General features: G+C 35.1%; 1 long non-coding RNA gene and 1 pseudogene across 1 annotated transcript in view; both read left to right on the plus strand.

The window, feature by feature from the left end:
• The window catches only part of LOC147915624 (uncharacterized), a 64,724-nt gene extending 44,637 nt beyond the window's left edge, over window positions 1–20,087 (plus strand). The window contains exon 3 of the long non-coding RNA XR_015554048.1: window positions 18,644–20,087. This is a non-coding gene — a long non-coding RNA (uncharacterized LOC147915624). The remainder of the gene's footprint in view (window positions 1–18,643) is intronic.
• LOC101387097 (olfactory receptor 2J3-like) lies at window positions 16,811–17,745 on the plus strand (annotated as a pseudogene).
• Window positions 20,088–24,571: the final 4,484 nt, after the last annotated feature.

A 24,571-nucleotide genomic window follows, 5' to 3' on the forward strand; every position in this document is an offset into this window, starting at 1 on the left:
ATGGGGCCCAGGAATTAGATGGTTGGTTTTCAGAAACAATACTGCAATGCATTACTGAGATGTTAAGAATAAAACTATTGAGTAGCCATAGCAGAAGAAGGAGGAGGAGAAACCCTGGAGCTACAAGAATCATCAAGATAGCCTCATCTAGATCCAACTATATTTAGTTGAATTATTATATCATCTCCATGGGGAGTAAGAAGGCTGGTTTTAGACAAATGCATCTTAGTAATTTGGAATTGATCAAGAAATTTAAACACTTTCACATCAGTTTCCTAAAGTATAAACTAGGAGATTTGAATTTTTCCCCTACTCAAGAATTTTTTTTTTCATGTATTTTTTCTCGCTTGACTATTTCGTTCAAACTGGGCATTTGATTTTTTATGTTAAATTTCAATTTATTTATCTTGTAGGGGTATTCCTTTATTGAATGGGTGTATCATGCTGTTTTTTGTGTTTTTTTTTTGTGAGGAAGATCAGCCCTGAGCTAACATCCATGCCAATACCTCCTCTTTTTGCTGAGGAAGAGTGGCCCTCGGCTAACATCTGTGCCCATCTTCTTCCACTTTATATGGGACACCGCCACAGCATGGCTTGACAAGCGGTGCCTCTCTGTGCGCCCAGGATCGGAACCGGGCCGCCAGCAGCGGAGTGCGTGGGCTTAACCATTACACTGTGGGGCCGGCCCCTATCATGCTGTTTTTATACAAGAGTTTGGACAGTTTTCAATGATTTACATGATTGTATGTATCTGCAAATACATCTTTTAACTCCAGAGAATTGGTATCAGGAGAAAAGTCGATATTCCAATTCAGGATCAGAGACTTATTCATATCCACAAATTATTTTACATATTCCAACCATATATATATATATATATATATATATATATATATATATATATATATATATATACATATAACATATGAGACACACTGTAACAACAAAATCAACTAGCTTGTAAAGCATATTGTGAGAAAGATTAATTAGGTAAGGAGGGTTTTTGTTTATATTTTTCTTTTACTTTAGTGGTGAAGTGTGTTTCATGAAAGCTATAATCTTCCGTAAGATGAGATATATTCACTTGGGAATTTCAGATATTGTATCCCAGTGACAAAATTCTGTCTTACCTGGTCAATCAATTAGCAGTTAAAGGGTAACAGATTAATTTCGTTGGGTTACAAAGCATAGTTTCCACATTCTATTTTTCATTAAATCCTCAAAGCCATCCTGTAAGGTGTCACATAAAACTACTCCGGGGTAAGATGTGAATGTTACCCTTTGATTACACACCATCCTTAGGTCGGAAGTGTGCAACGATAATAAAATAATAATAATTCCAACTAATCCTTAATGAGTCCTATGTGCCAAACACTACAGTAAGAATTCATGCCCATTAATCATTTTGTACCCACATCCAGACGCTATGAGAATGAAAATTTTAGTTTCCAAATTTTAGGACATTGTTAATCATTCATTCCTATTGTGTTCTAATAACTAGGGAAATTTTAAAGATCAAAAATCAATCAATTCCTTAAACAAGGTAGTGACATAATGAGCCTATAATTTCAGAGTTTAGAGATATCAAAGAAAGTATCTGGGATATTTCCCTACAGTTTCCTAAATGAATGTGTCCCCTACAAGTTATTTGACTTTGATAGTATCGAAAATGTTATATGAGCACATTGAATTTAGGAAGATATGTTGGCATAAGTTTTTTTCAGATGAAAATTCTTCATTTTAGATGAGACATGAAATAAAAACAGTATGAATTAATTTTATTGTTAAAATAAATATCCTAAAAATTGCAATCCTCCCACATTATTAAATAATTGACCCATAAGATATGTGTTGTCTACCTGTAACATCAGTATACTCACTTTTCACATTTTTCTACTATGAACTATTTTTCAGTGTTTTTAAAGAGTAATTTTAAATTTGATTCTCCATGAATTTCTCCATAATTAATTCTAAGTCTAATGACAGTGTTCAGTCAAGCATTTTTTCCTGCAAATTGATTAAATTGTATGTGTATTATGCGTGATTTTGTGCATATTATTCACCTTACTAAAGGTAATTTTGTTTATGAATGGTGATCATCCCAGAGATGCCTTCATTTCTCTGTTCATTTCCCTAGACACACTATTGCAGGTGTGCACAATCAACGTGATTTACAGTGAAAGTGTATTTAAGATCTATAATTCTATCCTTAGATCTCTAAATCTTTTCCATGTCATTCTCATGATATTTCATTACTTCCAGCTCTTTGATCCACAACTTTTGGGTCTTTTACTTCTGGTGATTTTTCAACACTGTTTCTATTTATCCACAAATGTTTAAAGTCACTTTAATAAGACGCTAGACTCTATTTTTTTTGATATCTCTCTTGTATCTCCACTCATATTTTCATTCTAGTGTATCTTATTTATATATCAATTTCATCACACAAAGTATTTTGTTTAAATTTACAGTGCTCTTTAGCTTTATATATACAAATAGATCATAGAAAAAATAAAGGTTATTTTTGTCTGACATCAAAATATCTGAATGAGACGTGTGGACAAGTTGTCTATCAAATTTTGACCATGTATTAAAAACCTTCAGAAGATTGAAGGAAGGGGCTGGCCCCCTGGCTTGGTGGTTGGGTGCGTGCGCTCCGCTGCTGGCGGCCCGGGTTTGGATTCTGGGCGCGCACCGACGCACCACTTCTCCGGCCATGCTGAGGCCGCGTCTCACATGCAGCAGCTGGAAGGATGTGCAACTATGACATACAACTGTCTACTGGGGCTTTGGGGGAAAAATAAATAAAATTATAAAAAAAAAATGATTGAAGGAAGGTTTCATATTTCACTCAGGTATTTTTCATCTGTCAGATATAGTGTTTACTGAAATTTAAATGCTTTTAAGTTTGGTTTAAATAAAACACAGAGAGATTGATTACAAAAAGAGAAATCTAGTTGCTTTCTATAGCCACTGAACTAGCTATTTCCAAAGTGTAGAAAAGGCCCCCCAAAATGAAAGGCTTTCTGCTTTTTCAATGTATGTTAGGAACTATGACATACATGCATTACAACTTCCCCTAGGGATGTGTGGTCTTTAAAACAAGAGTCTTTTTACTCACCTTATTTTGATAAATATTATTCAATAAAAAGGAATTATGAAGGAATACACTTGAAGTTTTCCAAATTTCAGTGAAAGACAGAGAAACTGTAGTACATAGATGAGTGTATAAGAAATTGTCTTCAGAAATGTGAATTTTTCTTTTGATACAATGCTGCCAAAAAGAGAAAACATGGGTTAGGAATACAATAGTAGATAATATCAAGAATGCTTTGTGGGTGTGCTATTTGTATTATATTCCTGAAACTCTTGGGCATTGTTTCAAACAGGCCATTTATGCTTATCCTGATGAGTTAGCAGAGCAAGTTCCTTGGGACAGAGTTCTCTATGGACATGCTTCTTACTGCAATTAGTTACCTACTGACTTGAGGTTGGTAGCTAGTCTTTTCTGGTGTTAGATTGTTTCGAAATAAACTCATTTGAGTTTCCAACACACTGGACACTAATTTTAAATAGGATACAGTTAGAATAAAGCTCATTTGGACAAATGATTCCGGGGAATTTAAATGTGAGTTCCTTGAATATCTTATTTTGTTCATTTGTGGAATATCTCACATAAGATTTAATTATTTCTGGTCATGCAATAAAAGAGCACAAAATGGATTGGAAAGAGAAGAAAAAACTAAGTGGTCTTTCCAAAGAGAAGGAGTCAAGTGATATTTGAAACAAAATTTTCAAAATATTTAATGATTCTATAACAAAAGAACTAAAGGCAGCTTCTCTCTCTCTTTCTGTCTACCTCTCTCTCTCCCTAACAGACACACATAGCCCACATAATATTAGTCAGATATGTACACAAACATTATTATTTTAAAGATTACACACATAATGCGTGAATATGTTATTTTGAAAAACAAATTCAAACATACAAATAGTAGGTACAAATGTATTGGTTTCCTCTCATGGTTCATAATCCCTCTCCTTTCCCTAACAGTAACCACTACTATCGTATGCGTGTGAATCTTTTCATATTATACATGTGCTAGATATTTTCCATACTTTCTCCTCTGCCCCAGATCCAATTTCCTTTTTTTTTTGTGAGGAAGATCGGCCCCGAGCTAACATCTGCCAATCCTCCTCTTTTTTTTTTTGGCTGAGCAATACTGGCTGTGGGCTAACATCCATGCCCATATTCCTCCACTTTATATGGGATGCCGCCACAGCATGGCCTGCCAAGCCGTGCGTCGGTGCGCGCCGGGGATCTGAACCCGCAAACTCCTGGCCACCGCAGCGGAGTGCACGCACTTAACCACTTGAGCCACCCGGCCAGCCCCCCACCACCCCCCCCGCCCCCAGATCCAATTTCTATCCCACTATCTATCTTTCTACTCTGCGCTGTATCTCCAGAGGCTGAATCAAGAGAATTCCTTGATCTGTCTTCTGGTTGAGTTCAGCCAGTTGGGAATCACCAGTTGAAAAATAACAGGGAGTATAGTCTTTTGTCTCTAACCTACTATCCAAGAAATGAAAAACAAATAATCATGTATATAAAATAGCTTTCAGTAAATAATTGGGACCACATATAGTGAACTATCAGAGAACAAAAAAATTTTTAAGAACTTAAAAAATGTAGCTTAGTTCTTCTAACCATCTTGCACTATGGGAGTCTTATTATTTGGGACACCTTATGTAGCATCCTGTTCTTTCAATCATCTAAATTTTTAAAATATTTTATTATTGCCTTTTCTTTTTCTCCTTTTTGTGCTTTCAAAACTTACAAGTTCTCTTTTATATATATAGCCTTTTTTTCCTTTGGAATGCTATAATTATAGCACATATGATGCTAAATCCTAGCTACATCTGCATTGTATTCTATTTAATTTGTAATCTAAAAAGAGATCATTTAACAAATATTCCCCATTAGATTAACAAGGATGTTATTGTTTTTGTTGTTTTATACTTTACAAACCACTTACATGAAAACTGTGCAATTTTACTACAGGCAGGATTATAGTCATAAATTTTTTCTCACTTTGTAGATGAGGAGGCTGCAGGGAAGAAGATATGTGACTTGTCTAATTTAAACAACTTGTATTTGACAAAATCAGGGTAATGGCAATAGATGTTTAGCTCTGAAGTCCCTTCTTATGGTCAACAACACACAAGATAAGCTAGAAACTCTGAAATTCTCCCACTGCCACCCCTAAACCTCAAACCAACATTTTGTGAACTGACATAGCACATATGAATTTGGGCCACAGGCAACTTGCCTAAATTAAGCCAGCCTTTTCCCAGCTAAGAATGGAGGCTAAATGCACTGAAGCACTAGTTTCTTCTTTACCTCACTAAATTTCTGCTCCTCGTTCAGACAGGTGTCTCCTAATCTTTGTCTACTTCGTTTTATAGTTAGTCATGTGCAGCATATTCCCTACATACAAGCTCAATTATCTCTTCCTCTTGTGTCTCAGCAGTACAGGTTTATGGGCACAAATATGTCATCCAGGTAAGCACAGATACTGGCTCTGGCTTCCAGCCAGGTACACTCATTCTCTATTCTTCTATTGGCCTCAGGTTCACATCTTCTATGCCTATTTTCCAAATGTGAGGCTGGAAGTTTACTGGTTATTGTCATTATTGCCATTGTTATGACAACATCAAGTGATTTCAAACATAATAAATTTTCAATGCAAATCCACCATATTCCATGTATAATTCAACAATAAAAAAACTTATAGAAAAGAAACATAGTACAAAGACTTACCAAAGATCTTTACCAGATTTCGCAAATGTTAACATTTTACCATTTTTGCCTTATCATTCTCTATCTATAATAATATAATATTAATATGCATTTAAAATTTTTTTCTGAAATATTACAGAGTATAATGCACACTTACTCCTACGTGTTCCCATGGATATATCCTAAACAAAAGATCTAATCCAGAATCACAAATTGGAATTAGGTGTTACGTCTCTTAGTGTCCTTTAATCTGGAACCATTTCTCAGTCTTTGTCTTTAATGAGATTGACATTGTTGAAGAGTACAGGCCATTTATTATGTATAATAGTCTTTCAATTTAAATTTTCCTGGCGTTTATGCTTAATTAACTCATTAGTTTTTGACAGTAATTCCACATAAGTGATATTGTGTCCTCCTGAGTGCATCTTATTAGAAGGTACATAGCATTTATTATTCCATATGATGATATTAACGTTGAACACTTGGTTATCATGTTGTCTGCCAGGCTTCTCTGCTATAAAGTTACTATGTTTCTCTCAGTAGTTCATAAGTACTTTGTGTGTAGAATGTTGAAATTAGGTAGAATTCTGTTTTTCATTTAACTTCACCCACTAGTTTTATTTACTTCTACTTTTTATTTTTTTCCACAGCTTTATTGAGATATATTGATATGTAACATATATAACTTGAAGGTGTAGAATGTAATGATTTATACATGTATATATTGCAAAATGATTACCATAATAAGGTTAACACATACATCCCCTCACATTACAAGTTTTTTTTTTTTTTTTGTGGTAAGAATTTTTAAGTTTCACGCACTTAGCAACTTTCACGTATATAATACACTGTTGTTAATTATAGTCATCATGTGTAAATCAGATCTCTAGAATTTATTCTACTTATAGCTGGGATTTTGTACCTTCTGACCAACATCTCCTCATTTCTCTCAATCCTAGCCCCTGGTAACCTCCATTCTATTTGTTATTTCTGTGAGCTTGGCTTTTTTGATTCTGTATAAAAGTGAGAACATACAGTATATATCTTTGTCTGACATTTTACTTAGCATATCCATCCATGTTGCCACAAAAGGCAAGATACATATATATATATATATATGTATATACATATATATATATATATATATATACACACACACCTCATATTCTTTATCCATTCATCTGTAGGTGGACACTTAGGTTGTTTCTGTACCTTGACTACTGTGAATAATGCTGCAATGAACATGGGATGCATGTATCTCTTTGATATCCTGTTTTCATTTCCTTCTGATATATGTCAACTGATATATTTACCAGATGCCAGTGTATATATACTAGGACAGCAACATCTCCCTCCTGTTGACGTCCGCATATCCTCTCTAGAAAGTGAGTAAGGGGAGCTTGTGAGGGTGCTTGACATTTTTCTAGAGAAAATTTAAAAGCTGAAGTTTTGACTCCCAATGTTATTGATCCAAGTAGGCTCACCTCCTGGTGAGTTAAATAAGACTCTACCCACGTGGAAGTTGTCTCACAAAGGAAAGTGTATTTGCAGCAAATAGGAGGCCATGAGGAATCATTTCCAAAGTCATGGTGTCCCTGAACAAAGGGAAGCAGGAACTTTTATTTCAGTTGGGGAATGAATATTCAAAAGAGAGAGACAGGTATTCACTTGCACATGCTCAGTTGGAGAGCATCCTTTCACATAATGAGGACTAAGCTCTTCCTGGAGAGATCTTTGCATTAAAAATAAGGCAAAGTTCATGGGCATAGCTCTTGTGGTGAGGCTTGGTCAGTTTCATCCTGGATGGCTGGTGGTTACATCTCCCTTGAGTTTCTTGCTTGGTCAGTTTCAGGATGGCTAGTGGTTACATCTCCTTAACATACAAAAGGAAGAGAAATAGCTAGGAAAACAGTTAATTGCTTCCAAACCCACCTTTGAGTTTCTCGAGGCACCTAGTCGGTGACACCAACCCCCAATATTTTGGACTGGCAAACTCAAAGGGGCTGGGTTGCCCCAATCACAGCTTCCTCTCCCCTATTTCCCCCAGCCTCAAATCTTTTTTTATTTTTTTTCCCCCAAAGCCCCAGTAGATAGTTGTATGTCATAGATGCACATCCTTCTAGTTGCTGTACGTGGGACGCTGCCTCAGCATGGCCGGAGAAGCGGTGCATCGGTGCGCGCCTGGATCCGAACCCGGGCCTCCAGCAACGGAGTGCGCGCACTTAACCGCTAAGCCACGGGTCCGGTCCCCCCAGCCTCAAATCTTGATGTTGGCTCCTCCATCTCACTTGCCTTGTGCTTCACATCATGAAAATTTTATCATGAGGCAAATTGATATTTTTCAACATGGGGGGGGTGCCCTGCCACCCTCCTCTGCTGCACAGAAATCACACCATGTGCCCTATCCTACACCTCCTGCCCTGAGCCCAGACCCCTCCTATAGCTATTTGTCCCTTTCCCCGATTCAAAAAGGCAGTTATATTTATTATGCATAAATAGATATATTATAAAAAAGATTTATTCATAAGATTTATTCATATTCATTAAATATTTAAATTCATAAGGTTACAACTACATAGAATATAATTTTCATCAATAGAAGTACTGCTAAATAAAAAATGATGTGTCCATACAGTGAAATAATATGCAGCAATAAGTAAAACTATACATGGTCATGGAAGGAGCAACAGATATATTGAGGAACTAGCTGGATGATTTGGTAGTTCTATTTTTAATTTTTGAGGAATTTCCATACTGTTTTCCACAGTGGCTGCACCTATTTACTTTCCCACCAACAGTACAGAACATCATTGCCAACACTTGTTACTGATTGTCATTTTTTTTTTTTTTTTTTTTTTGCTGAGGAAGATTTGCCCTAAGCTAATATCTGTTGCCAATCTTCCTCTTTTTTGGCTTAAGGAAGATTAGCCCTGAGCTAACATTTCTGCCAATCTTCCTCTATTTTGTAAATGGGTCACCTCCACAGCATGGCTGATGAGTGGTATACGTCCACGCCTGGGATCCAAACCCACGAACTCAGGCCACTGAAGCAGAGAGCCCTGAACTCAACCACTACACCATGGGGCTGGCCCCTCTCTTGACTTTTTAATAATAGCCATTCTAACAGGTGTGAGGTGATATCTCATTGTGGTTTTGATTTGCATTTCCCTGATGATTATTGATGTAGATCATCTTTTCAAGTACCTGGTGGCTATTTGTATGTCTTCTTTAGAAAAGTGTCTTTTTAAGTCTGATGCCCATTTTTAAATCAGATTTTTTTTTTTGCAGTTGAGTTGCATGAGTTCTTTATGTATTTTGGATATTAACCCTTTATTGGATATATGATTTGCAGACGTTTTCTCACAGTGGGTAGGTTGTCTTTTCATTTTGTTGATAGTTTTTTTTCCTTTGCTGTGCAGAAGCTTTTTAGTTTTAGTCCCATTTGTTTATTTTTTCTTTTGTTTCCTTTGCCTGAGGACACATATCTAAAAAGTAAAGAGTGTACTGCCTATATTTTCTTCTAGGAGATTTATTGTTTCAGATCTTACATTCAAGTCTTTAATCTGTTTTGAGGTAATTTTTGTGTATGACATAAGATAGTGGTCTACTTTGACTCTTTTGCATGTGGCTGTCCAGTTTTCCCAGCACTATTTATTGAAGACACTTTCCTTTCTGTATTGTATGTTCTTGGCTCCTTTATCAAAAATTAGCTTTCCATGAATGTGTGAGTTTATTTCCAGGCTCTCAATTTTGTTCCATTGATCTGTGTGTCTGTTTTTCTGCCAGTACCACGCCATTTTGATTACTGTAGCTTTGTAGTATACTTTCAAATCAGAGAGTATCATACCTCCGGCTTTGTTCTTTTTATTCTCAGGATTTTTTTGACACTTTAGGGTCTTTTGTTGTTCCATATAAGTTTTAGGATTCTGTGTTCTATTTCCACGAAAAACATTGTTGGAGTTGAAAGAGATTGCATTAAATCTGTAGGTTGCTTTAGGTAAAATGGATATTTTAACTATATTAATTCTTCCAATCCATGAGCATGGAATATCTTTCCATTTCTTTGCATCTTCTTTGATTTCTTTGAACAATGTCTTATACTTTTCAGTGTACAGGCCTTTCACCTGCTTGGTTAAATTTATTCCTAGGTATTTTATTCTCTTTGTTGCAATTGTAAATGGGATTGTATTCTTGATTTCTATTTCTGCTAGTTTGTTGTTAGTGTATAGAAAAGCATTTTTTTATGTTGAATTTGTACCCTGAAACTTTACTGTATTAGTTTATTATTTTTGATAGTTTTTTGGTAGATTCTTTAGAGTTTTCTTTATATAAAATCATGTCATCCACAAATAGGGACTGTTTGTGTCTTCCTTTCCAATTTGTTAGCTGTTTGTTTCTTTTTCTTGCCCAGTTGCTCTAGCTAGGACTTCCAGTACAATGTTGAATAAGAGTGGTGAGAGTGCTCATCCTTGTCTTGTTCCTGTTCTTGGAGAGATAGCTTTCATATTTTCAACTTAGAGAATTATGTTACATAACTATATACTAACAAAGATGGTGATATATACAGATGAGTAGTCAAGATTAATTATTTATAGCCCTATTAATGTGATCTTTCAGGTATGCCCTTTCCCCTAAGACTCACTTAGTAAATTCAGTTAGATTCAGTCATTAATTTGTACTATCTCCTTCAAGATAATTTCCTATGAAATGTAGAGAAAAATGCCTAGGTAATTTTCTGCACTTAAGAAATTTGCAATCTGAGATAATGAATCCCCTGAGAGTAGAAAGAGCTCAGCTCTGCATGATATGGTTAACTACGTTGTTTGCTCAGTGGGAATATATTGGGATAATAACAAGAAATTTCATAAGCATATTGTAAAGTACTTAAAAATACGCCAAAGCATTTCAACACCCCTCCCTGTATTGCCCACTTGGCCCTTCACTCCTCCTCCTCATTATCCCAATACAGATAACTTATTACATATACATAAAGAACGTTACATCTCAGACTTATTGGTGTTCTTCATAAGTACTATTATTTCACTCTAGAGAGCTCTTCTGGGGGAAGAGAATTACAAAATCTAAGAGTTAGAAGTATCTGCAGAAACTACTGTTGTCCAACCTCCCATTTCCTAGTTTTAATTCTTAAAATATTTATCATATATTATACTAATATATTGTATGCTTAAACATTTTATCCTATGATATCATGCTATTATGTTAAATTAGATTTCTTTGATGTCTCCAAGAAAGAAATTTTACAAAATTAAAAACAATTATCATTTTAGTAAATTTCTCTTTCATAATACCTATTTATTCTGACTTTTTGCAGTTGAAGTCCATTTCTTCTCGTAGATAATTTAAAAAACATTTATTTAATCTTTCTTGGACTTCAACTCTAGTTTTTCTAGAGTCCCTTTAAAGTTCTATTCCAAAAGCTACCTTTCTTGATAATAACCCCTTGACAAAATCAACACATCTTGCCCAGTCCTCCAGAATTAAAACTTTGGCTCGTCTCTTTCCCAGCGAACCACATTCAATAAATTTCCAAGTCAGTCTCCTACATCAATGTTTCACACTGTTTTCTTCTTTATATTTTATTGCTCTTATCCTAGCCAAGTACCTCATTATCTGTTGCATAGATTGTTGCCATAACCTTAACTAGTCAAGTGCAGTATGGTGGAGTCTTTGGAGGAGAGAGTAACTGTGCTTGTTAGTTACAGGGTGCATAAAAGAGAAAAAATGATAAGTTTTCTCATGTTGGATTTGTAGATATTATCTATTCAAAAAAGGGATGAGCAGTTTAAGTGTATTATTTGGAAATATGTAATACCTAAAAGAACAGCGAAAATATTTCAAAGTGAGTGATTATTCATAAAAGATATCAGGGATGGAGGAAAATTGAATAGTTGACTGTTTCACATGTGATTCGTGAAGTTTTTATACAATATTTATATTATATAATATATAATTTTATATTCATATATATTACATATAATGTTTACATATCATTATATGTACCTATAATTATATAATATTTATTATGTAATGTTTATATATATTATTATATAGTGTTTATATAACATTATATATAATGGATATGTGTATATAAAACTACATAAAACATTTATTATTAAAATATTTAATTTTAATTTAAATTAAAAACGATGACAAAAGGGCAAAATATGTCCCAATTTTGGTTTAATTTTTCCAATAATATTTTCCAATATTTTTCTGCAATCCATCTCAGAAACCAACTGAAAGAAGAAAAATATTTTAAGATTATGTTGGGTAATCTTAATGTAAAATACATAAGAAAATGTTTTAGGCTTTTCTATCCTTATAGAAGCAGAATATTACATCCTTTTCTCTTGAAAATCAAAGGAGACTTTACTGGTTCACATTAATGGAACATGGATTTGCATGGCAGTGGTTTATCTCTCACATGTATTTGCAAATTGGGTGGTTGAGCTTCAAAAGCACATCTGGGTGACAAAAAGCTCCTACTCTGGAGCCAGAATATCTGGTTCACATCCTGCCTCCACCACTAACTAACATTGTGGCAATGGAAGAGTGAGCAGCTTAAGTTCTCTGTGCCCCAATTTCCTCATCTGTAGAGGCTGGATAGTAACACTATCTTACCTTATAGGGTTGTGGTGGAGATTATAGGGTCAATATATGTGAAGTGTTTGAAATAATGCCCAACTCATATTAAGTACATTAGAAGTGTTTGCTATTGTTATTAGGGAAGGTGTGTCAGAACAAGTTAAAGTCAGAAGCCAGTATATAAAACCAAATGGACCCAAACAAAGAGCTCAGATGTGAAAGACGAATGAGATGAATTTGGCTCATTTTAAAACCAAAGCACTATTGAAGTTCGGTGTGGAAATCAGAAATGCATAAGCTTAAGACTTTCTCTTTTTTTTTTTTTATATTTTTGTTTATTGTAGTAACATTGGTTTATAACATTGTATAAATTTCAGGTGTACATCATTATACTTCTATTTCTGCATAGATTACATCATGTTCACCACCCAAATACTAATTACAACCCATCACCACGCACATGTGCCGAATTATCCCTTTCACCCTCCTCCCTCCCCCTTCCCCTCTGGTAACCACCAATCCAATCTCTGTCTCTATGTGTTTGTTTATTGTTGTTATTATCTACTACTTAATGAAGGAAATCATATGGTATTTGACCTTCTCCCTTTGACTTATTTCACTTTGCGTAATACCCTCAATGTCCATCCATGTTGTCACCAATGGCTGGATTTCATCGTTTCTTATGACTGAGTAGTATTCCATTGTGTATATATACCACATCTTCTTTATCCATTCGTCCCTTGATGGGCACTTAGGTTGCTTCCAAGTCTTGGCTATTGTGAATAACGCTGCAATGAACACAGGGGTACATGTATCTTTACGCATTGGTGTTTTCAAGTTCTTTGGATAAATACCCAGCAGTAGAATAGCTGGATCATATGGTAGTTCTATCCTTGATTTTTTGAGGAATCTCCATACTGTTTTCCATAGTGGCTGCACCAGTTTAAGGAAATGCAAATCAAAACTACAATGATCTATCACCTCACACCCGTCAGAATGGCTATAATTAACAAGACTTTCTAATGAATGTCTGTGGCTCCTGCTAGACTCAGATGAGCTGACATGCAATACAAAAAACAGGCTGCATCATCAGCAATGTGATTAGGGATTAGGAAACAAAAATTCCACCCTGACAAGGAGATTTTAATGAGAAGTAAAGGGGAGATGTTAATGGAAGATTTTTTTTAAATAATAAACAAAATTGGTAGAGATCATCTAAATGTTCAGTATAAAAGCTTTAAGTGACATTTGGATTATTTTCTAAATTTACACAGGCATAAACTTAGAATGGAATGTAAAAGACAATCAAGAAGGCATAAATGGTGTAGGTAGGCTCTCAAAGAGCACCATGTTAATAAGGAAAAGTTTAGTTTTAATGTGTTCCAGTTTTTCTCTGTCCTGGCTCTGAAATCTCCTCTACTTCTAGCCAGTTGTCTTGTAAATTTGGGCCTCAGCCCCACCGGGAAATGTGGGAAAAAAACCAGGTGATTCAGTAAGACCTATTCTTTTTACTGTCAATAGAACTCAAAGCAACTTTTTCCACGTTGGTTGGTGATAAATTCGTTGTCATTTCAGTACAATCTCATGCTGAAGGCATTTCTGTGAACAGTTTTATCTTGTGAACATTACACCATTGTAACCAGGACAGCTCCTTGAAGGGTATTAATTGCAACTTTGGAATTTATCCTCCTAATGGCCCCAGTCAAGGAAAGAAAATCACATTATTCATTTTGTTTCCACTAAGGCCCCATTTGCTCTGAGATAAGCGGTCCATCCGCTGATACCTTAAATGTCCTAAAGAGCTCCCGCATTCTGCTAAATGCAAATCCTTTGGACAAACTCAGGCTCTCTCTTCTGTTTCAATGATAATCACAGTTGTTTTCAGACTCTGCTTTCTATAGTTAGATTTTGTACATTCGCAAAGTTGGTAGAGGAGGGCAATTAAGTTGATGTTCTCAGGTCGCATGACAGCCAGAGAGCCCCATAACAGTTTACACATGATGAGGGCATAGACCAGGAAGAGAACAACAGGGAACGTGGATAAACACAAGGTCAGTATTGAAAGAAGTTGATGGAGCACTGCTTAAGAACCAGGTTTAGTATAAGAGTGAATATGACAACAATTAGAAAATGTTAGTAATAATGGGGGTGAAAAGGGAGTGCTAAGCCATCCATCTTTTCCATAATGTTTGCCTTAAAGGAATAGAGAAAATATTTTATTCCACAGTTCATAAAAGCTACCTTTGCTAGAGTCTTCATCTCCCTCTTTTCCTCTAGGAAGAAAACTAACCATAAATCTCCAAACTTTTCTCTTCATGAGTTCTGTATTTTTTTTGCTCTCTTTTCTCCTATCCCTTTTTACTTTTAGAAGAACATTGAAAGACAGGTCACACAACAGTGAAAGAAATATCACATAACTGCTGCTCTCTTTTAATTACTGTAGTGAGGAATTCAGGCAGCTTAATAAGTGAGGAAAATTATGTCTGCATCGGAAAACGTACCCATAGCATTTGAGTTCAAATATCTTGTGGTGATGTTTGAGGTATTTGACAAGTCAAATACTTCTTATTCTAGGGAAATTTTTAAAAATCCCACAGAATTTTTCCATCATGCCTCAAAAGGTTAATGATTATTTACATTACCAATAATACTAAGTGATGTATAGATATCTTTGCACCTGTCTGAATCAGTCTTAGCCACATTAGATGTTCCTAGCTCTCCAGCTATAACTCAACCAGTTAGACATCTCTTGTATCTTTGTTAAGAGTAGATTAAGCCTGGCCTGGTGGCATAGCGGTTAAGTTCGCGCGCTCCACATCCGCTGCCCGGGGCTTGCAGCTTCTGATCGGGGACGCAGACGGACGCACTGCTTGTCAAGCCACGCTGTGGCGGCGTCCCATATAAAGTAGAGGCAGATGGGTATGGATGTTAGCCCAGGGCCAGTCTTCCTCAGCAAAAAGAGGAGGGTTGGCAACGGATGTTAGCTTAGGGCTAATCTTCCTCACACACAAAAAAGAAAAGAGTCTAGATTACAATTTTTGAGCCAAAGTCCTTCAAAAGACTGCAGGAAGATCTGTTTTGGTTGAATTTGTCTTTTGCCATATTCTATCTGAGTGCGAGAGGAGCAGAAGTGGCAAGGTTATTTAGGAATATTTAAATGGTGGGTTACTATGTCTTACAGCAATAACTATATAATAAAAGTGTTTGTCTTTCCTATGAAAGATTGATAGTGCACAAGAGAAAATAAGCAACCGAAAATCAAACTATTATTACACAATTGAATTTCTTAACTTTATTTTTTACAAAAGAACAACCACAACATGAACTTGTCATTGGATTGTATGCAATATTCACATACTTCGTCTATTAAAATTTACTGACATTTCTATTCAGAAGCTTCATTCCAAATAATAGAATACCTAAGACATATGAAGTAATTATAAATATGACTCAATTTAAATAATGTCTTAACTTTTGTTCCAAAGTAGATGACATTTTGTGGAAACTATCTTTAAGCTCAGGTCTCACAGCCCAGTGATATACACACTTTCAATTCCGAGTACCACAAGTAGAGTTCCTCTCCTCTTTCCTGCTCCAAACACCATCCATTTTTCTCTTACTCCCTATCAACTGTTATCTTTGAGTCTGTAATTTTTTTGTCTTTCAACGTTAGTTGTATTCTCATTTATGTTTGGAAGTATTCTATCACTGAATAACCCAATCTATTTCACTTCTCAATTAATCAAGACTGAGACCTTCAGCTTAGCTCATATTGTGAATATTCATAAATTGGTGTGTGTGTGCGAGCACATGTGTCTTTGTTTATACTTCCCTTTGCATGTTCTTCTTTGACTGGAAATAAGCTGGTAGCATAAATAAACAAATAAGAATATATTATTGTTTTTATAATCATATTCAATTGAAGTTTATTTTTTCACCCAATATTAACATTTAAAGTTACTATTGAATTGCTTTTCATCTCATGGTAAACTCTCATCTATATGTTAGATTATTAAGGCTGCCCATGTTTCTTTCTCTTTAACCACAAAAGTGGAAATGGCCTGAAAATACAGAAAAGGGAGTAAATTTAAAGTTTTTTTGAAAAAACAGACAACGTTTTTCATGAAAATAATCTTGGCTATAGAATGTCTTTAGTCTTCGTTATCCCAATGCTAACTTCAGGATATGGAAAGAACTCATTCACTTGAGAAGTACTGATTGTGTCTACAACAGGACAAGGTATTTGAATGAAACATAAAAATAAAGCTCTAAAAATTCTATTGTCATATTGGCAGTACTTGGAAGTGGCATAGATTTTTTTCCCAATTTGTTTGCAAGGCTTTGACAATGAGTGGGCAGCCTTTGAGTTTATGTGATTCTTTCTTCAGGTACAGGAAAAAATGAATGATGAAGGCAAAAGATGCAAGTTCTGAAGGCTACTTTGTACTACTGGGTTTTTCTAATTGGCCTCATTTGGAAGTAGTTCTCTTTGTGGTTATCTTGATGTTCTACTTGATGACATTGATAGGCAACCTGTTCATCATTATCTTGTCATACCTGGACTCCCATCTCTACACTCCCATGTACTTCTTCCTCTCAAACGTCTCTTTTCTGGATCTCTGCTACACCACCAGCTTCATCCCTCAGTTGCTGGTCAACCTCTGGGGCCCAGAGAAAACCATTTCTTACGCCAGTTGTGTGATTGAATTTTACTTAGTCCTTGCACTGGGTATTGCTGAGTGTGTGCAATTGGTGGTGATGTCCTATGACTGTTATAGCTGTCTGTAGACCCTTGCATTACACTGTCCTCATGCACCCTTGTTTCTGCCATCTGCTGGCTGTGGCGTCTTGGCAAGTGAGTTTACCACCTCAGCATTTCATTCCTACTTTACATTATGGGTACGCCTGTGTGGGCATTGCCAAATGAATCACTTCTTCTGTGAAGTTCCAGCACTATTGCCACTGTCTTTCATTGATACCTGTGTTAATGAGGTGACCATCGTGGCCATGAGCTCCATTTTTGTGATCATATCACTTATTCTTAATCTCAGCTCCTACAGTCCTGTTGACAGGCTATGCTGAGGATGCAATCAACATCTGGACTTCAGAAAGCCTTTGGGACAAGTGGAGCTCATCTTGTGGTTGTATCCCTCTTTTTCATTCCAATCATGTGCATATATCTGCAGCCACCATTGGGAAATTCTCAAGATCAAAGCAAGTTCATTGCCCTCCTTTATATTGTTGTCATCTGTAGCCTCCACCCTCTAATCTACACCCTCAGAAACAAAGATGTAAGAAAGGAAGTAAAGAGACTAATTGTGTGGGAGAGGGAGATGTGACAGAGAGATTACCTGTCCTGAAATTTTTGTTCAGAGAGTCTTATCCATCTTGGAGGGTCATTTTTCTTCTCCTTTGAGACTTATTTCTGGTCTACAACCCACCAAGCATAGAAGAAGAGTTCTTTTCATTGGTTAATTCTGAAATTTTATGTAGACATAACCTTTTTGATTTGTATCGCTTTAATCTTTAATAATTCCATATTTAGTGTCCATAGAAATTAGGGACTGAGTTTTAAAATTAATATGCTAATTTGTGGACTGAGCATTAATATTTATAGAAAGAGAGGGGCAATTTAGCAAAGACTTAGACTAACGGAGGTTTTGGTCATTGACGGGCATTGAATTTAGCCAAATGGTAAAAAGATATATGACACTTCTTTGGCTGAAACACACTTTTTCTGAGATACTAAATTATATGAGTGTTTTATCCTGTGGGTCTAAGTATAAAAAGCATTTTTCTATGTTGAATTTGTACCCTGAAACTTTACTGTATTATTTTATTATTTTTGATAGTTTTTTAGTAGATTTTGTCATATGCCGTGACAGGCAGGAGGATATGTTTTACTATTCCCAGTGTCAGGAAAAAATATTGCTGGATGGCAAACCTAGGTAGGTTATGGTCTTATCTGTTCCCCAGATAAGATTATACAACATTGGAGGGATGGAGCCTGTGGTGAAACACACTGTAGTAATGAAAAGGTAACTCCCTGAAATGACATTAGTATGAGGAGCTGAAAATCTAGAGGTGAAAGCAAGAAAATATTGATGTTTCCCAGGAAAGTGAGCAGGTAAGAAGTGAGGAAAATCATAAGGAGAATTAGCTCTAGACCAGGGGTAGTAAGCAATATCTACCAGGATACAGCTTTCTAAATATCTGATATGTTTTCATTCCTTGTAGCCTTGCTTTACCTCTTGGGAGGACGACGAGTGTCTGTGAAGTGGGCATAATCAACAACTCCAAAATGGAATGACCCTAGGAGAGAAGTGAACAATTGACTAGAAGTTTCATCAAAGAGACATTAAACCATTATGAGATCTTAGATGCACAACATTTTTTAGGGTGGTGATTGTTTTAATGTCTACTATGAATAATTACTAACATTATGTGTCTTCATTTTCTCGGGCGTTCAAAATGTATTTTCAAAATCTCAATATGTACAAGGGGAAGAAAACTCAACATTCCCCATCTTTCCTTTTTGTATTTGGAGGAGATTCAAATCTTTCATTTTTCCACTCATATATAACTAAAGATGTCTCCTACAAGCCATTGGCATTCTGACTCTCTAGATCATGGAAAACCAAGATCACTTTAACAATTAATTTAAATTAATAATTAATTATTGTAAACTTGACCTTACAGGATCTAGTTCATATCTGAACCCAAAGCTTACAAGTGACCAGGCAATACCCTAGAATGCAGATGACAGGATTATTTTTGTTATACCCTTCTAATTCCACCTATTCTTTTAAAAAATTATGATTAACATTTACCCTGACCAGAATGAACAGCTTCTTCCAGCATCTCAGTAACCCTAAGCCCTATTCTACCACCTCAGTGGCTTTATCATATTTTACATCACTGATATGTGTTCTCACCCTTGGAGTGTGTAGATTTTCTGACAGCTGATGAAGATGAAAGGAATGGGAAAAGAAGGAAATAATACCCAGCAATAACTAAATACCAGTGCTTAGAACTCAACTCCAACTGAAGCTCCATCCATGATGTTTTAATAGTTTATAATCTACTCAAATTCACATTCTTCTCAAATAAAACACTCATTTACCAGAAGCCTGCAGAGATGAATTAATATCATTCATCCTTTGTGAACACTTATACATGAGTTATGCCTTATGGTCTATGATAATCTTACAATTAAAACGGTTTGCATTGTTTTCGCATCTTCGAGGGTGAGTATGGACTGTGAAAATTACCAAAAGTCAGAATCCATATTTCTTCCATAAAGTCCTTTGAAAGTCACATACTTTTCATTGTGTTTCATCTCCCATGTGGGTTGGGGGAAAAGAAAAAATCTGAGAGCTGTTGCTTTAGAAATACTTTGCTGTAATAAATCATATTATGCCTTCCATGTTTTCCCAACAACTGTTCACATAATTGCGCACAAAAATTTTAACATTTGCTAGCATCCAGTAGATTGACAGAGGCTAAAAATTCTCTTACATATCTAGTGACCACAGCATTAATATTGGAGCCTGGCTATAGCCCAGGTTGTTAGACATTCCCCAGATTTTGATAACTAAGTGAATTCTGCTAGAATCGTAGCATTGGTTAGATTCTTCCCCAATAAAATTAAAAAATTGAAACTATTAATATATAACTCTTTAATCAGATTAATATTTAAATTTAAATATTTATTATTTAGTAATATTTAATATATATAAAGTGAACTGGAATGATACCTGCTAAGCTCATGAGAATGGTTGTCTCTGGGGTGAGTGTCAGATCAGAGAGTGGTAGTTAAAGGGGACACGGACTTTGTGATATTTTATGTGCTAAAAATTGCTGGAAGTAAATCTGACAAAAGAAATAGTTGATGATTCTGAGTTGTGGGAACATAGGTGTTTTAATATTTTTAGTTTCAATAAAGAATAACAAAGAATTAAAGTAGAATTTCTTGTTAAAATATCAGTTCAAATTAAAATTCACTTTAATGGTAATGGCAGCTAATATGTATTAAATAATTATATACTAAGCACTGTGGAAAATGTTTATAGACTTTTCTTATTGAGTCCTTACAACAATCAAGACCACTGAGACATAAAGACTATTTTCTGGTACTTCTCTTAAAGAGAAAGGGAGATATCAATTGCTCTCTAAAAATTACAATTTTTATGATGTAATCTTATGATCTGATATGATTTCCATACTAAGATTTTATTTGCTAAAAATGGAATATATTAGCTATAAATAATGTAACAATTTAAAAATGTTCATTAATATATAAACTCATGATGTACCTTTTTTTTTTTTTACAACAAGTCAATTATTGGATGTAGACTAACAATCATAGCTAATTTCATTTGTTTATATATTATGGCAAAACTCTTGACAAGATGCCCAGGGAAATTATTAATGAAAATGTTTTGGAATTATTAAATAGTTTTTTTGAGTTTTCTGAGTTTTGGTAGTTACCTTCTAAGTAATAGTTTGAATGGTCTTCAAAGATTATTTTCAATCCTTTTGCAGGGCTAAACTTGGCTTTAAATTTTAGAGATGTCAGGCAGACACAATTAACTCAAGTCAATAGGCAAAGATATACAGTTTAGTCTTTATGTATTCCATTTCAAAAAACGTTTCTTGCTTCCTTTCTCCCCCCAATTAGACTACCTCTGACAAGTTATCCCTCAGATTTGGCCCATAGCATGAGGAGGAATTGGGGAAGAAATTTCAGGTAATCCAGGACAACCCATTCCCTTTTCTACAAATACAGTTTAAGATGTTTTTATCACTCATGTGTGGTCTATAGATTCATTGTTACCCTAGTACAACAGTGCTGTATTTTTCAAGTATGTTTAAGGTATGCTTCAGACTTTCTGACTAGGAAAACTCCTTGAAGGGCAATAATTGCCACTTTGGGATTTACTCTCCCCATGGTCCCAGTCAAGGGAAGCAAGTCACATTATTCTTTTGTTTCCATAAAGTCTCCATTTGCTCTAGGAAAAGGAGTCCATCCCCTGATACACTGAATGCTCTAATGAGTTCCTCCTTCCAGCTAAAACCAAATCTTTTTGGTAGACGCAGGACTCTCTCTTCCGTAGCGATGATGATCGCAGTAATTTTCAGACTCTGCTTTCCTAACTTGATGTAGTAAATTAGAATATATGGTGTAGGCAGCCATTTATTTGATGATTTCAAGGAGATGACAACCAGAGATCAGATGAGTCCACACATAACGAGAGTATAGATCAGGAAGACAAATACTACAGCGAATGTGGACAGACACAGGAAGGACAGAAGGGAAAGGAGTTGCCTGAGTTCTACCTATACACTAGGTACGAGCATAAAAGGACTAACGTGAGAAGAATATAAGCTGGCCAGTGATTTGAGAATAGGGAAAGGAGACTCATTTCATCACTTTTTCCTCCATAATGCCTTATTTTAAAAAAGAGAGGAGATATTTCGTTCCATAGCCCATAAAAGCAACCTTCGATAAGGCCTTTATTTCCCTCTCTTCCAATAAAAAGAAAATGAAACAATAAAGTTACTACATTTCTCTACTTACATCTGGTATATTTATTGTCCCTTATGTCATATCACTTTTTAACTTCTATAAGAATGTTGAAGGACGGATCATGTAACAGAGGAAGATGTCTCAGAGCTGCCACTTTGTTTTAGTTAATGTACTAAGTGATTCAGGCAACTGTATAAGGAAGAAAATTATAGCTTCATCAGAAGAAGCAATGACAACGTTTGGATTCATATTTCTCAGGAGGTGTTATCTCTCATTCTAGGGAAATAAAAGAAAAAATCTCGGGATGTTTTCATCATCCCTCAAATGGCTATCACCTCTAAGTGAGAGAATCTTTATGATTTACCATTTGACCATTGCTGATTTTTGATTCAGCCATAGTGAACTTCTTCACCATCCAGTGGGCTGCAACCACACCTTCTTTTATAAGGTCTGAACCTCAGCCTTGGGGAGAAAACCTTTCAACCTTGTCCTCTCTTAGATATTGTCCCTCAGTCCAAGATATCCTGTAGAATTCCCTTTACATTTTTATAGTTACTCTCCTTCCATAGTTAAACAATTCTTTATATTAAACTTCTGTTTAATTACAACAAATTTTTCTTTTTAAACAATGTACTATCTGATGATCCTGGATGGTTTCTCAGCTGAAGAAAGTAGTCTAGATTAGTGTAACAGCTAGTTAATGATTAAGAATTATAAGGCCTGAAACAGTCCTCCAGCCTTGTGGCCAAACTAACTGTTTCTAACTTTCCTGCTGAAACTCAACCAATTAACCACTTCTAACATCTTTTTCAAGAGCTGCACTTATAGAACGTGAGCCATTAGGAGACACCAACAGAGGTAACCAAAGGTGGCTGTGCTGTGATTTCTTCTTTTTTTTTCCCATAGTTTGTGAGGAAGTGTGAGAGAAAGAATGGGCTGTGGAAGGAGGGAAGCAGAAGTGATGTGGTAAAGCTGAACGAGGCAAAGCATTCATAGAGAGAAGGTGGGACATGTAAATGGTGGGTTACTATGCCTTGTCACAATAGGTATATCACAAAAGGTAGTATTAATCTTTCCTCCGAATGATTGAAAACCTACAAGAGAAAAAGTCTTTTTCTCTTCCTAAGACTTATATCTATTCATGAAATGTACTTAATTTTTTTAATGAGAAAGAAATATAAGATTCAATAGGCAGTATATTATATGAAAAACAGTCATTTAATGGTTTCAATAAATATTCAGAACTTGTCTAAGTTGGTGAATAAAAATATATGTAGAAATTAAAAATTATGCTTAGGACTTAAATACTAGCTCAGTTATTGTTCTAGAGCAAAAGAAATAATGTAGAAAACTTCTTTAGCCCCTGTGGTTCAGGCTTCTCAGCCCTGTCATGTACATATGCACAGTTTCAACTTTAAGCATCACAGTTAGATTACTCTACGTTTTCTTCCATCCTCACTTTCTTCCTTCCTTCTTTGCTCTCTCAGTGAATTTATACCTTCCTTTTCCTAAAAATTTTTGTTTTCAAATTTAGTTATATTCACATTTCCCTTAGGAAGCATTCCATCCCTGTTCTCTTCAGTCTTTTTCACAGATCTATTCATCTGAACTAAGATTTTCAGCTTTGTTCATAGTATAAATATTCATGAGTTAATATGTATATATCTGTGTCTTTTTTTTTAGTATCTCTATTTGTATCTTATTTTTCAGTTTAGAAATAAGCTGTGAGTGTAATTAAATGAATTAGAAGATAAAGTTTTTTCTATAAGAATATTTAACTGAAGCTTGGTATTTTTCGCCATATATAAACATTTTGAAATCACTAATAAATTTGATATTGTTCATCATGTCTTTTCATTTATATGTAACATTATTGAGATTGCAGATATTCTATTTTCTATAATCACATGAATGGAAATACCTTGAAAATGCTGAAAATAAAACTAAAGTTATTTGTTAAAAAATAAAAGATGATTTGTTCCAGGGAAATTTTCTTCTGTAGCTGTTAGGAATTTTTCAAGTTACTATTTACCCAGATGTCACTTTGGGATGAATGAGAACTCGACAATTAAGAGTTTATTTTTTCTATAACAGGCAAATATCTGGATGAAATATAAAGATGATAAAAAATTTATTTTATATTTAATTTTTATTCTGGTATAATTTAAAATTTATAGAAAATTTGCAAGAGTGGTAGAAAGAACTACCATTAACACTTTAACCAGATTCATCAATAGTTTACTTTGTGCCTGAAAAGATTTATTCTTTTTTCTATCTATCTATCTAATCATCTATCAATCATCTCTTTTTCTGGACCAATTGAGAGTAGGTTGGAGACGTGTCTCTTTACCCCTAAATGTTTCCGTGTTTATTTTCTAAGAACAGGGACTTTATTTTACATAATCACTGTATAGTTCACAAAGTCAGAATATTTAGTGGATACAATATTATTATCTAATCCATAGTTCATATTCATATTTCTCCAAATGTCTCAATAATGTTATTAATAGCTATTGTTTTCCTGGTCCAGGATCACTCACTCAGATATCATGTCTGTCTGATCTCCTTTAATCTGGACCAGTTCCTTAGCTTTTATTTGTCTTTGTTGAATTTGATATTTTTAAAGAGTACAGGCC

Source organism: Ceratotherium simum, chromosome 13, assembly GCF_057802395.1.
Source record: "Ceratotherium simum simum isolate JZ-2026a chromosome 13, ASM5780239v1, whole genome shotgun sequence".
NCBI classification, from domain to species: domain Eukaryota; kingdom Metazoa; phylum Chordata; class Mammalia; order Perissodactyla; family Rhinocerotidae; genus Ceratotherium; species Ceratotherium simum.